Here is a 13,842-nt window from a genome sequence, read left to right as displayed (position 1 = left end):
GAGCATGTGACCTCCACAGCCAGTCTCCACAGGAAAACAGGATGAGAGATGTACATGTGTGAGGGACATGGCTACTGGGTACATTCATAATACATACAGCAGCAGAGTGGCTGCTACCCCATCTACAATCAGCAGACACAGCCTGGTTGCATGGACACCGTACCCTGCAACATGATGTCAGGGCTCATTGCATCTTGCAACCTCTTGACATTGCAGCACCTGGTCCTTTTTATCACAGCGGGGCTGTCCTACAGAATCTGGCTCACAAATTTCAGTTACTCCTCCTAGGGCAGCTTCTATAGGGATATTAACTTCCTAATGCTGAGGGAGATTTTTGCCTTTGTTTTTCATTCCTCATGGCTTGGTATAAGCAGATACTTGCCCACACTCTTGTTTTGACCGTCATGATATTCTCAGCATTATCCTCTGCCATAGCCACTCCAGCAGACCATATAATTTTAACAAATACCTAACAGAATCAGGATATTAAAAATGACAATGGTATAATAAATAAATCCTTCTTTAATAATGAACTGGAACAGCTTCCCCCTTGTTTTAGCAGAATAAAAATGAACACTTTACAAAGCTGTTACATAAAATGCATTGTTAAATGAACAACAAATTACTTTCCCTTTTGCTAGCTTTTAATGCTAATGGTGCTGTTTATTCCTGACCTTTTGAAATATTAGATTTTTAAAATGAGAACATAAAAAGAATTCTTGTTTGAAAACGCAAGTGACTTTAAACCATGCTATTACTTCTAACTATAGCATGTGCATGCATCATTCATTTCAATGTCCCATTTATAGCTAATGGGTATATATTTCAGTTGACATATATTGTTCTCTTGCAAACGTGTCAAATTCTTTAACCATGTCAGTAACAAAAGCATAGTGCTTGGGATATATAAATTACACTCTTTACCATATAATCACTTTTATCTATTAGAAATGATGTTTGTGACAAATCATGTTCAAAATACATACCGCATTGATTTTTTTTTACATTAGTATCTCACCATTCACAGCAAATCTTTGATTGAATCTTTAAATGCAGAAATGTTTTGGTTTTACCTGCGTCATTTCAGAGATTTTTACTGCATTTTAAAAACTGACTTTGTTCATCAAAGGAAGAGAAATACAACTCAGATCTCAAAATGTCTCTTTTATTATCAACACTAGAAAACACAAGTGGGAGAGCTTTGTTGCAGAATGAGTTATTTGATGACCAATACCTTACACTGTAGTTTAGTTTTTAAAATCCCTGCTAGAAATTACTATTATTTTGTTGGTGTGCAGTGTTACTATCAGAATTTCAAATGCTAGAGACAAAATGGCTTAGGTACTTTAATTACATTTTAGATTGTCTTTGTCCTGGGCTGCGCATTCTCTCTCTCATATGCAATAGTACTGTATTTTCAGCCGTCAGGTATTTTTTTGTATATTGGACTTGAGTAAGCCTGGTGATATATACTGTATGCTGTAAACTAAGCAACATATCTTCTTGTCTGTAATCCTAATGAGGGGCTAGTCCTTTGGGAAGCAGTAGCAGGGTTAAGGCAAGGTTTTAATGCAATGACTTTTCCTGGCATTCATTAAACCTGTCCTTTCCTTTGTGTTGTAATTGGCTCCCTTTCCAAAGGGAGCAGAAGAAAGAATAACCTCTACATTAATCCATCCAGGTTTTCAAACCATCTCCATCAACATGGGAATATGAACGCAGAGGCCATGATTCAGCAAAACACTGACGCATGTGCTTAATTTCCACTGAAGTTAATTAAACGTAAGCACCTGCTTAAAGTTAAACATGTGTGTAAATGATTCATGAGGTAGGGGCTTTGTAATTAGAAAATGGTGGGTCACCTCCTGCACGATTCCATTCCTACGCATGGGGCAGGAACAGAGAGGGGAGGAGAAAAGGTGGTTTTAAGCGCTGACATTTTTGCTAATGCCCTGTGAGGTTAATAAGGGAACAGAGATGATGCTGCAGAAACATGTGTCTCCTGTCCTGTCACCCTACAAAGCGTGAACCCCATGATACACCTGTGCAAAGGCCTCGGCAGGTGCAGGGGATCAGGGAATGATCCCAGTAGGGAGCAGGAGGGGGGAATCATTCCTGACCCATGTGGAGCCCAGTGCCCTTGACTGACAGAAGCCCTATTGACACTATTATACAGAATTAAAAAGCAAGGCTCTTCCAATACGTGTAAAACAATTGGCATTTGGGGCCAATTTCCCTGCTGGCATAAGTTGTCTCAAATCTCTGTTGGCCCCCTGGTTATGCAAATTGTGACTTCCACCCATGGCCTTCTTGCAAACAATCTTTTTGGTTTTCAGTAACCAGTAAGGGGCCATTTTTAAACCAGAAGGATGATATATATGTTGTTTGGGGAAACCTCTGATATAATATAATAAACTCAGCTCCTTCCTCCTCTTCACATGCTATAGGCAGCCACTCATGTAAGTCACTTAACTTGCCAAACCACTTTTTCAAGAATCAAAGAGGCTTCTTCCACACAGAGTGCAAATGTACTTTCATCATGTAGTCTACTTCATCAGAAAACAGCTAAGTGACCCTGAAGATCTTATTTGACTCTAATTATTCTTGATGTATAGTGATACTCAGTGTTGTCCATAGAACGTCTCTTCTGATTTGCTTCATAAATCAATGCGCTAATCAAGTCCCACCTTTCTAGAACTATTTCTTTAGTGCAACTTAATTAGACAGTGATTAATTTACTTCTTGAACCTTTTAAAGTTTTTTTAATCACTTTGTTATACTAGATCTTTCTTTAGCCAGCCTAAATATTGATAAACATTTGTCCCTGCTATTGCTAGTATTTTATATATTATACTTCTCTTCAAGTCTTACTGGATACCCCCTAAAATGTAATTAATAGTGCTTGTATAAAATTTACTCTACGTGTATTTTATTATGAAATTGAATTTAAAACTAATCTAGTTTTAGAGTCCAAAAACGCATAAGTCATTTGCTATTTGGCTATTGCTTAACACTTAAATTAGAAAGCCACACCTTAGAAATTTGTATTTAAACTTTAGGAAAGCAGGTCTTGAAAATAAAGCTAGTCAAAAATTTTCCATCAACATTTTCTTTAACTGAAAATAGCTTTTGGGGGGAAAAAATGGGTATTTTCCAAAAAAAAGTCCATTTTTATCAAGAATATTAGGTTTTCATTGAAAACTCCCAAGTTGAACATTTTCAGTTTGTGGGTTTTTGTTTTTCGATAAAAACTCCAAAATCTGAAGGAAATGTTATTTTCTGACCAGCTTTAGGTGAAAAATTCTAACTACGGTCTAAATACAATTTAGTCCTGTCTCATTCCTATACATAAAAACCAACCAGAAAAAAACTAAAATATATTGGAAATTATATATGTGTAACCCTTCTACCCATCTGAGTTGGCAGCAAGAAGGGCCAGGTTCAGTATCTAGGGATTCCATTTCAATAACACAATGCAAAACCGGCTTGAGCCTCCACCCAGTGACCTGGGACAACTACATATCACCCCCCAGGTGCCTCTAAGAGGCAATACTTCCCCTCTCGCATGCACGGAGTATGAGTGTAGCAAAATCCTTTTAATAAAGGAGACAAACAATGTGGCATTCTGTTGGGGAATCACCACAAACAGGATTCATAATGCAAACCATGAGCAAAAGATGCACCCCCAAGTAAGTTTGGCAGTGTCCTTTTCCCCTCAGGGTCTTAAGTCCAGCAACCCAAAAAATCACCCAAAAGTCCAACAACCCAAATGTCTCTGTCCCTGGTCAGTGCAGCCCCAGATTTTACATGTTTATCTGCTGAGTTTTACCTCCCAGCCTGGGTGTAAATGGGGAGGAGGGCCAGAGAGGTGTTAAGGGCACCTTACATGGTCCAAGACTGACTGCGCCATCTCTCTGTTGGGTTCTGCTGCAGCCTTCATTGCGAACCACTCCACGAGCCGCTTTGCTCCACTCCAATCCATCAGCTGTCCCTTGAGCCGCTCCAGCCATCCCGCAAACATGCTCTGCTCTGCCAGCCACTCAGCAATATATCTTCAGCCCCTACACTCAATGATTTCAGGTCTTAGTAATTTTAGCTCTTTAGCGATTTCAGCTTGTAGTAGGGGAGCCGCAGTACTGGTGCACCATTGGCCCAAAGTGAATTCAGCTCAGCAGCCTATAACTAGACTCCTAATTATATCAAAATTAGCTCTGATATTCCACAGTGGAGAAAGAAGGAAGTGCAATTGGTGTTTCAGGCCCTCAAAAGAGGCCCATAACATCAAATACACATACCTTTCTCCAGCCTCTCTCAGTTCATCGGGTTTTGGAACCCATGTCCCTTGTCTAGCGAGTGCTACTTAGTTGGTGAGTTCCTCTGTCATAAAACAGTTCCACTGCCCTTGATTCACATAATCAGGGTGACCAGCTGGGCTGCTGTGGGCTCTTGCTAGGTGGGGTGGGTGTGCCTATGCAAACAAGATCAGCCTCTGAAGTTCTTTTCCACAACTTGCCACAATTCACCACCAGATGTCAGGGTAGAGCTCATCCTGTTTCTGCTTACATCTGTATCTATGCAATTATACAGTAAAAATGAGTGGATATTGCAGAGACAAGCTTATTTAAAATATGTATCCCAGACAGTCATATAAGGCTCTACTCTGTTAGGAGCTGTGCAGTTATTACTATGTATATATAGTACTGCAAGATCCTTGTACCTTTAATTCTGTTGATGAAGGGAATAACTATTGATATCAAACCAGTTAAGGGAGTGTAGAAAAAGGAAGGACCCAATCCTGCAAATAAACCACATTGTTTCATGATCTAATGATCTCACAGACAGTCTTGAATTAAAATTATACATGACTTTATTAAGAACAAAGCCCAGAATGTACAGCAGTTGCTACATATTTGGGATGGTTCATTTGAGGGCAATATTTGAGAGGCTTTAAAAGTTGGGGAGGGGTTGACTTTTAGAAAGTGCTGATTACCCATACTTTAAAGGTCACACAGGTTGGACACCCAAAAATCACCCCTAACGTCTGACAATCTTGGCTCAAATAGATAACATTCTTACAACCTAATTATAGCTGAAATTTTCTGATATTTGCCACTTTCATAGTCTCTTTCAATCACAGGTCTAAAAGTGTTCCAGACCTGTATGTCTTAATATCATAATTTTACATCTGAAGAGGATAAAACACACAAAAATCCAGTGCACTTACCCAAAATGACCCAACAAGGGAGTGGCAGAGTTGAGCATAGGACCTGTGTCTCTTTATTCACAGTCTCTTTATTTACAAGCTGTATTTACTAAAACACAGCATGTAATGCTATGAAGAGAATCCCAAGATAGCTGACACTTGATGATGAATCAGTTGATGATTACCTGTTCTGTTCATGTCCTCTGGGGCACCTGGCATTGGTCAATCCCAGAAGACAGGATACTGGGCTTGATGGACCTTTGGTCTGACCCAGTATGACCGTTCTTATATCAGAAGTTCTTGGACTTATGAGCTGTCTCTTGATACCTTTACACCTCTGGTCCCATGCTGGCTGTCACTCGATGCCTTGGGAAGGGGGCAGTGGAGATGGCAGAGAGAAGTTCTCTGATGTCACCACTCCAACCTTGACCCAAGTTATTCTTAACGTCTAGAGGTGCTTGGCTGGTCTGTAGCCCTGCACCATCTTTTCCTTACCCGTCTCCCCCACTCTCCCTGGTTAATTTGGACAGTGAGCACATGTGAAAACTTTGTATCCCTGTGAGGGCACACTCCATTTTAAAGGACAAGAGATGAAGAAGTATCCATTCCCATTGCCAATTCATCCTGCCCCAGTTGATCAACCCAACAGTGCCCCTCTCACCTTTGTTTTTTAATCAAAAAATAAAAGGAGTTGAAAGGTCAAGCAAGAATCATTCTCACAGTGCCTCCCACTGAACTGGAATAATAAGCCTGATCCAACATGTACTGATAACAATGGGGGTCCTTTCATTGACAATACTGTGCTTTGGATCGAGGTGACATGAAAGCACATCTCACTATACTTGCCACATATGGTGGAACAAAATGGAGGCAAAAGTGCAGGTCTTGTTCTACTCTCCTGTAGGGTTAACATTTTTAATCAGGGAAGCATTAGGAGCAGAAAGACCATTTACTATACTGAAGAATAATTCTCCTTTTGACCCACTGAGGAAGAGGTGCCTAATAAAAATATATGATCACGGACAATCTGAACTGTGTGTGAAGATAACTGTCTGATCAGAAAATGGAATTGTTTTCAGTGGTAAGAATGAATCCATTACTAATGCAAATAACGCTAATAATTATAATTTGCAATACAGTAAAAGTCACCTAGTCTACCTCTCTCTCTGACAGGAGACTATAATAAATTATAGGCTGAGAAAAAAATCAAAGGGATAAAGGTTAAAAGATTTTTAAAAAGAATTGAAACTTAAATGCTTAACAAGGAAATCAAAGACCTGAAAGCAGAAATTGCAGAGATTAAATTATGCTGTTGTAAAGAATTAGATAAGACGGTTACTCACCTTTGTAACTGTTGTTCTTCGAGATGTGTTGCTCATATCCATTCCAATTAGGTGTGCGCGCGCCGCGTGCACGTTCGTCAGAAAATTTTTACCCTAGCAACACTCGGTGGGTCAGCTGGGTCGCCCCCTGGAGTGGCGCTGTTATAGCACTGGATATATACCCCTGCTGACCCAATGGCCCTTCAGTTCCTTCTTGCCGGCTACTCCAACAGAGGGGAAGAAGGGCGGGTTTGGAATGGATATGAGCAACACATTTCGAAGAACAACAGTTACAAAGGTGAATAACCATCTTTTCTTCTTCGAGTGCTTGCTCATATCGATTCCAATTAGGTGATTCCCAAGACTCACCTAGGCGGTGGAGTCGGAGTGAGATGTTGCAGAATGCAAAACTGCTGAGCTAAATGCTGTATTATCTCTGGACTGTTGAACCAATGCATAATGTGAGGTAAAGGTGTGAATCGATGACCAGGTAGCTGCCCGACATATTTCCTGGATGGGAACATGGGCCAGGAAGGCAGCAGATGAAGCCTGAGCCCGAGTGGAATGGGCGGTGAGGTGGCTAGCTGGAACGTGAGCCAAATCATAGCATGTACGTATACAGGATGTTATCCAAGATGAAATTCGTTGGGATGAGACCAGTCGGCCTTTCATCTGGTCTGCCACAGCTACAAAGAGCTGAGGTGACCTTCGGAAGGGTTTTGTTCTCTTGATATAAAAGGTAAGAGCCCTGCGAATGTCTAGGGTGTGCAGCTGTTGTTCCCGACGCAATGGGTGCGGCTTCAGGAAAAAGACTGGGAGGAAGATGTCTTGATTGACATGAAAGGTGGACACCACCTTAGGGAGGAAGGAGGGGTGTAGTCGCAGCTGTACCTTGTCCTTATGGAATACCATATACGGGGGGTCCGCTGTCAAGGCCCGAAGCTCGGATACTTGTCTTGCCAAAGTAATAGCGACGAGGAAGGCTGTCTTCCACGAAAGGTACAATAGCGAGCAGGTGGCCAGTGGTTCGAAAGGAGCACCCATAAGCTTGGCTAGCACCAGGTTGAGATCCCAGGTAGGGGTCGGGTGTCTGACTCGCGGGTACAAACATTCCAATCCCTTGAGGAACCTAGAAACTATGGGGTGAAAGAAGATTGATCGGCCATTTTCCCCTGGGTGGAAGGCGGAGATGGCTGCCAGATGCACCTTTATGGAAGAGACTGCTAGGCCCTGTTCTTTCAGGGACCAGAGGTAGTCCAGGACAGTAGGAATGGACACCTGCCTGGGGACTGAGTTACGCTGAGCGCACTAGCAGGAGAAACGCTTCCACTTGGCCAGATATGTCATGCTAGTGGAAGGCTTCCTACTGCCCAAGAGCACCCGTTGGACTGAGGCAGAGCAACGCAACTCAGACTGGCTCAACCATGCAGCAACCATGCTGTGAGATGAAGAGACTGCAGGTCCGGATGGTGAAGTCCGCCGAAGTCCTGTGTTATGAGATCCGGCCAGAGTGGCAGGGGAATCAGGTCTGCCACTGAGAGGTTGAACAACATGGTGTACTAGTGCTGCCTCGGCCACGCTGGAGCAATCAGGATCAGGTGGGCGCTGTCCCTGAGGAGCTTGAGTAGGACTCTGTGAATGAGTGGAAACGGTGGGAAGGCACAGAGTAGGTGCCTTTTCCACTGGATCAGGAATGCATCTGAGAGGGAGCCTGGGGAGCGTCCCTGGAAGGAGCAGAACACCTGGCATTTCCTGTTCTCTCGGGAGGCAAAGAGGTGTATGTAGAGAAACCCCCATTTCCGGAAAACAGAATGGATGATGTCTGGACGAATCGATCACTCGTGAGATAGGAAGGATCTGCTGAGGTGATCGGCCAGAGTGTTCTGGACTCCTGGGAGAAAAGACGCTACCAAATCGATCGAGTGGGCTATGCAAAAGTCCCAGAGGTGGACGGCTTCTTGATAAAGGAGGGAGGAGTGTGCTCCGCCCTGCTTGTTTATGTAAAACATGGCTGTTGTGTTGTCCGTGAACACTGATACACAATGGCCTTGGAGATGGTCTCGAAACATCTGGCATGCTAGACGGCTCCCGCACATTGATGTGCAAGGCCAGCTCTTGAGGCGACCAGAGGCCTTGAGTACGAAGGCCCTCGAGGTGGGCACCCCAACCCAGAGATGACGAGTTCGTGGTTAGGGCCATCGAGGGTTGCGGTGGGTGGAATGGCATCCCTGCACAGACTAGAGTGGGGTTTAGCCACCAGGTTAGGGAGCCCAGAACCTTCCAAGGAATATCGAGCACCGAGTCCAGGCTGTCTCTGCATGGTTGGTATATTGAAGTAAGCCAGGTTTGAAAGGGACGGAGGCGTAGCTTTGTGTGCTTGGTCACGAAGGTGCAGAAGGCCATGTGACCTACTAGGCTGAGGCAGGTGCGCACCGATGTTGTCGGGAAGTTTTGAAGACCTCGAATAATTGAAGCCATTGCTTGAAAACGTGACTGTGGGAGGCAGAATCTGGCCAGATTGGAGTCCAGAACCGCTCCGATGAAGTCTATTCTCTGCGTGGGTGTCAGAGTAGACTTCTCTGTCTTGATCATCAGACCTAGGCTCCCGAAGAGGTCTTTGACGATGCGCAGGTGCTGCGACACTTGTAACTGGGAAGTCCCTCGAATGAGCCAATCATCGAGATACGGGTAGACGTGTACCCGCCGCCGCCGGAGGGAGGCGGTGACTACAGCCATGCATTTTGTGAACACACGCGGAGCCGTAGAAAGGCCAAACGGAAGTACAGTGAACTGAAAGTGTTGATGGTTGACCACAAAACAGAGGTACCCTCTGTGTGGCAGGTAAATTGCAATGTGGAAATACACGTCCTTCATATCGAGGGCGGTAAACCAGTCTCCCAGATCCAGGGATGGGATAATGGTCCCCAGGGTTACCATGTGGAACTTCAGCTTTGTCATGAATTTGTTGAGTTCTCACAGGTCTAGGATCGGTCGTAGGCCTCCCTTTGCCTTGGGGATTAGGGAAGCAGCGGGAATAAAACCCCTTGCCCCTCATGTCTTTTGGCACCTCCTCTATGGCTCCCATGGCTAGGAGCGACTGGACCTCTTGTAAGAGGAATTGCTCGTGAGAGGGGTCACTGAAGAGGGACAGGAAGGGAGGGTGGGAAGGAGGGGTTGAAACAAACTGGAGGTGGTATCTCACTTCCACCATGCACAGGACCCAACGATCTGAAGTTAGCTGGGACCAGGCAGGGAGGAATTGTGAGAGGCAGTTGAAAAAGGGAGGAGAAGGATCCGGTAGAGCAACTGGTGGGCTGCCCTCTGGCGTCCCATCAAAAGTTCTGCTTGGGCCCCGCTGGCGGTTTATGGGGTGCCTGATTTTGACCTCCTAGAGGGCCAGACTGCCTCCAATGATTCCCTCTACCACGCCTTCTGCTAAAGTCCTGACGCGGCCTCGGTGGAGAGTAAGGCGGTGTGGCTGGAGATGGAAGCTCCTGCGTTGGGTCAGTGGCGTGTGCATACCCAGCGAGCACATTATAACGCGATTGTCCTTCAGACTTTGCAGTCTGGGGTCAGTCTTATCTGAGAACAGGCCCTGGCCTTTGACGGGCAAATTCTGAATAGTTTGTTGTAATTCAGGGGGAAGGCCTGATACCTGGAGCCAGGAGATACACCTCATCATTACTCCTGATGCCAAAGTTCTGGCTGCAGAGTCCGCTGCATCCAGAGAGGCTGGGAGGTAGGTTCTTGCTACCTTTTTACCATCCTCAAGTAGGGCTGTAAATTCTTGACAGGACTCCTGGGGAAGAAGCTCCATAAACTTCCTTAAGGATACCCATGTGTTAAAGTTTACCCATGTGTGTAAGTTATATCTACTTAGGAGGGCTTGTTGGTTTGCTACCCTAAGTTGGAGGCCCCCGGCCGAGTATATTTTGCAGCCTAGGAGGTCCATGCGCCTAGCCTCCTTTGACTTAGGAGCCGGAGCTTGCTGGCCATGACGCTCCCTTTCATTCACCGATTGCGCCACTAAAGAGCAAGGAGGTGAGTGAATGTAGAGATATTCATACCCCTTTGAGGAGGACCATATATTTTCTCTCTACTCCCCTTACTGTAGATGGAATCGAGGCTGGAGATTGCCAAATGGTGTCCGCATTAGCCTGTATGATGCGGATAAGCGGAAGATCCACTATAGTAGGTGCATCAGCTGATAGGATGTCCATGACAGGGTCCTCTATTTCAGGGACCTCCTCCACCTATAAGTTCATATTCTGAGCCACTCATCTCAAAAGGTCTTGATGGGCCCTGAGATCAATTGGTGGAGGGCCTGAGGAGGATGTTCCCGCCACCGCCTCGTCAGGCGAGGAGAGGCCCAGGACCAGGGGGTCCTGTGGAGGCTCCTGTACTTGAGGAGCGTCATCTGCGTCAGGTGGAACCTGGGTGTCTGCAGATGGTATCAGAGCCTCATCCATGCCTGTGGGGGAAGGGCGGCTTACTGTCACCTCTGGTACCCGGTGTTCTGACGGGGCTGACCGTGAAGCCACTGATGGAGCACCTTGGGCTTGGTGGTATGCCCACAGTGTCCAGAAGGGCCAGTGATGAGGCCCTTGCTCGTGGCTCTGGATCTCTGGAAATATATGGCTGGGGACATCAGAGTCATGCTTCTGAGGATAGGATGCGCTACCAGCCTGCGATGACACCGATGTCTTTCTCGATGGCCACGGTGGTGCCGATAGGCCCTGGGACGGTGCCACTGATCTGGATGCTCGATCCCAGGGCGGTACCAGCGAGTGGTACTGGGAGCTATAATGGTACTGTGAGCGAGACCGGGACCTTCTACCATAGCGGTGCAGGGAAGTCGACCGGGATCTCAAGTCCCTTCGTCTCGAGCGACTGTGGGATACACGGTGCCAAGAGCGGTGCCGTGAGTTGGATCAATACCGGGAGTATCTGGCCAGTGAACGAGATGTCGAACGGTGCCACGAGTGCGACCGGTACAGTGATAGAGAGCAGTGCCCGGACTGCGAGCAGCGCCGGGAGCAGGAATGGCGTGATCGAGTGTGTCTGTGAGACCGTGATCATGAACGACATCTCTCTGTTGGACTAACGGAAGGTGGCCTTACTAGGGCCATTTTCCCGATGGATTGTATGACCCGCAGCAGCAGTGCCGGGGGTTGAGGTCGTGTCGGCTCCGTCAAGGCGATGAGCTCCCTTGCCATGGAGAAGGTCTCCGGTGTAGAAGGGAGGGCAAGCTCAACCACAGCATGAGCCGGGGAGCTGTCAGGCACCGGACTTAAAGGTGCCGCACTCGGTGGAGCTGCAATCGGCGGTGCCACAGTCGACGGTGCTGCGGCAGATGATGGTGCTGGACGAACGGTCTTCGAAGAGCGCTCCTTCTGTGGAGCTGAAGCAGCTGGAGCGCTATGTTGCTTCCTGGGTCTCAGGGATAGGGAGCGGTGCTGAGCAGATGTCGGTGCTGGTAGGAGTCGGTGCCGGGGCGGTCCGGGGCCAAAGGGGTGCTCCTTACAGAAGCAGTCTGTTGGGCGCTCGGTACCGACGCTGCAGGACTAAGTGCCGACTCCATGAGGAGCTGTTTCAATCGAAAGTCCCGCTCCTTCTTCGTCCTTGGTTTAAATGACTTGCAGATGCGGCACTTATTGGTAAGGTGGGATTCCCCTAGGCACTTGAGGCAGGAGTCATGGGGATCCCTATTGGCATCGGCTTTTGGCACGCCGAGCACGGTTTGAATGCTGGTGCCTTGGGCATGGGCCCGTACCGAGGTGGAGGAAAAGGGGCTAATCCCCGATCCCCCCTTAAACTATATACATTAACTAACTAATACTAACTATAGCTACAAGAACTTGAACTATATACACAATAAAACAGCAAAGAACTACGAGTAGCTAGGGACGTGGAGATCAACAAAGCCACGCTCCACAGTTCCAATGACCGTCACGGGCGGTAAGAAGGAACTGAAGGGCCGTTGGGTCAGCAGGGGTATATATCCAGCGTCATAATGGTGCCACTCCAGGGGGCGACCCAGCCAACCCACCGAGTGTTGCAAGGGTAAAAATCTTCTGATGAACGTGCATGCGGCAGGCGCACACCTAATTGGAATGGATATGAACAAGCACTCGAAGAAATTATAGAATTGATTAGCAAATCTAAATCCAAATCTTCTCCGTACAACCTCATTGGGTCACAGATTTTGACACGTTTCACAGAACAAATTGTCAGAGTTCAATATATAATGTGCAAGCTAATTATCTATAATACAGATATGCCTCTCTCACCAAATGGGGATACCAAAGCCTTGCAAAGCGCAATGGAGTCGAATAAAGCTGGGGAATTTTACGCATTGCTTTTGCCCCTTCTTTGATCTTGTTTCTAAACAGCTCCATTTGGCCAACATGGTTCTGAACAGAAAACATACCAACAGATATTTGCAGCACACGCACTGTTATGGTCTAGATCTTCTTGGTCCCTGGCCCTTTATGCATGTCAGGATTCTGGAGATCATTTGAAATTCTGATATTACTACCATCATCTTCTCTGGCCATGTGAGAGCTCTTGCATACAGGACCAGGGATAGGACCAGTGGGGCAAAAATGATTTCTGGGGAGCAGTGCAAAGCATGTGGGACAGGTATGAGGAGCCAGCCCACTGATTACACTAGGGAAACTCACCAAAAATGTGTGTCTGTTGCTAACAATGGTTCTGCTCCACCCGTGAGTTGGCAACGCTGGAAACACTAGTGTAGGTAGGCCACCAACTGTTGACACCATTTTAAAAAATATGCTGATTAGAGCTGAAGCAGAAAAATAGTGACCCTTTGAGGCCTGGAGTTGGGGAGAAATGGGGATACTTAGAGTTTTTGACAAGAAAGCATATGATTCCGCCTCCACACACCCATCAACTCTGAATGCAGTAAGGTTTAAATGATTGGCTTTAACCCAATCGGTCAGTATATTTTGCCCCCTCCTCCTCCTTTTTCTAAGGTTCTGTTTCCCAAAAGGTAGTGTTTCCATAAAGCAGCACAAAGCATGTGCCACTGTGGGGAGGAATGTGGAAGGTATATACATGAAGATATGTGGAGTTGGTTACAGGATGTGATTGCTTTCATTTTCCTGAAGTGGGACTCGACTTCTAAAAGTTTGGGATATGCTGTTTCAAACTAAAGTTTAATTCCTGTTTGTGTAGCCATGTGTACCCTGCCTTTCCCAGTGGGTCACTCTGGAATTCACTGATTCCTTTTGCTCTTTGGCATTTTTCTTTCCAGTGCTTTTCACTTCAGCCCAAAAACTGAATACTCTTATTTTG

Source organism: Gopherus flavomarginatus, chromosome 6 (assembly GCF_025201925.1).
Source record: "Gopherus flavomarginatus isolate rGopFla2 chromosome 6, rGopFla2.mat.asm, whole genome shotgun sequence".
NCBI lineage: Eukaryota > Metazoa > Chordata > Testudines > Testudinidae > Gopherus > Gopherus flavomarginatus.
The sequence above is the reverse complement of the archived record's forward strand: the minus strand, read 5'-3'. Positions refer to the sequence as shown.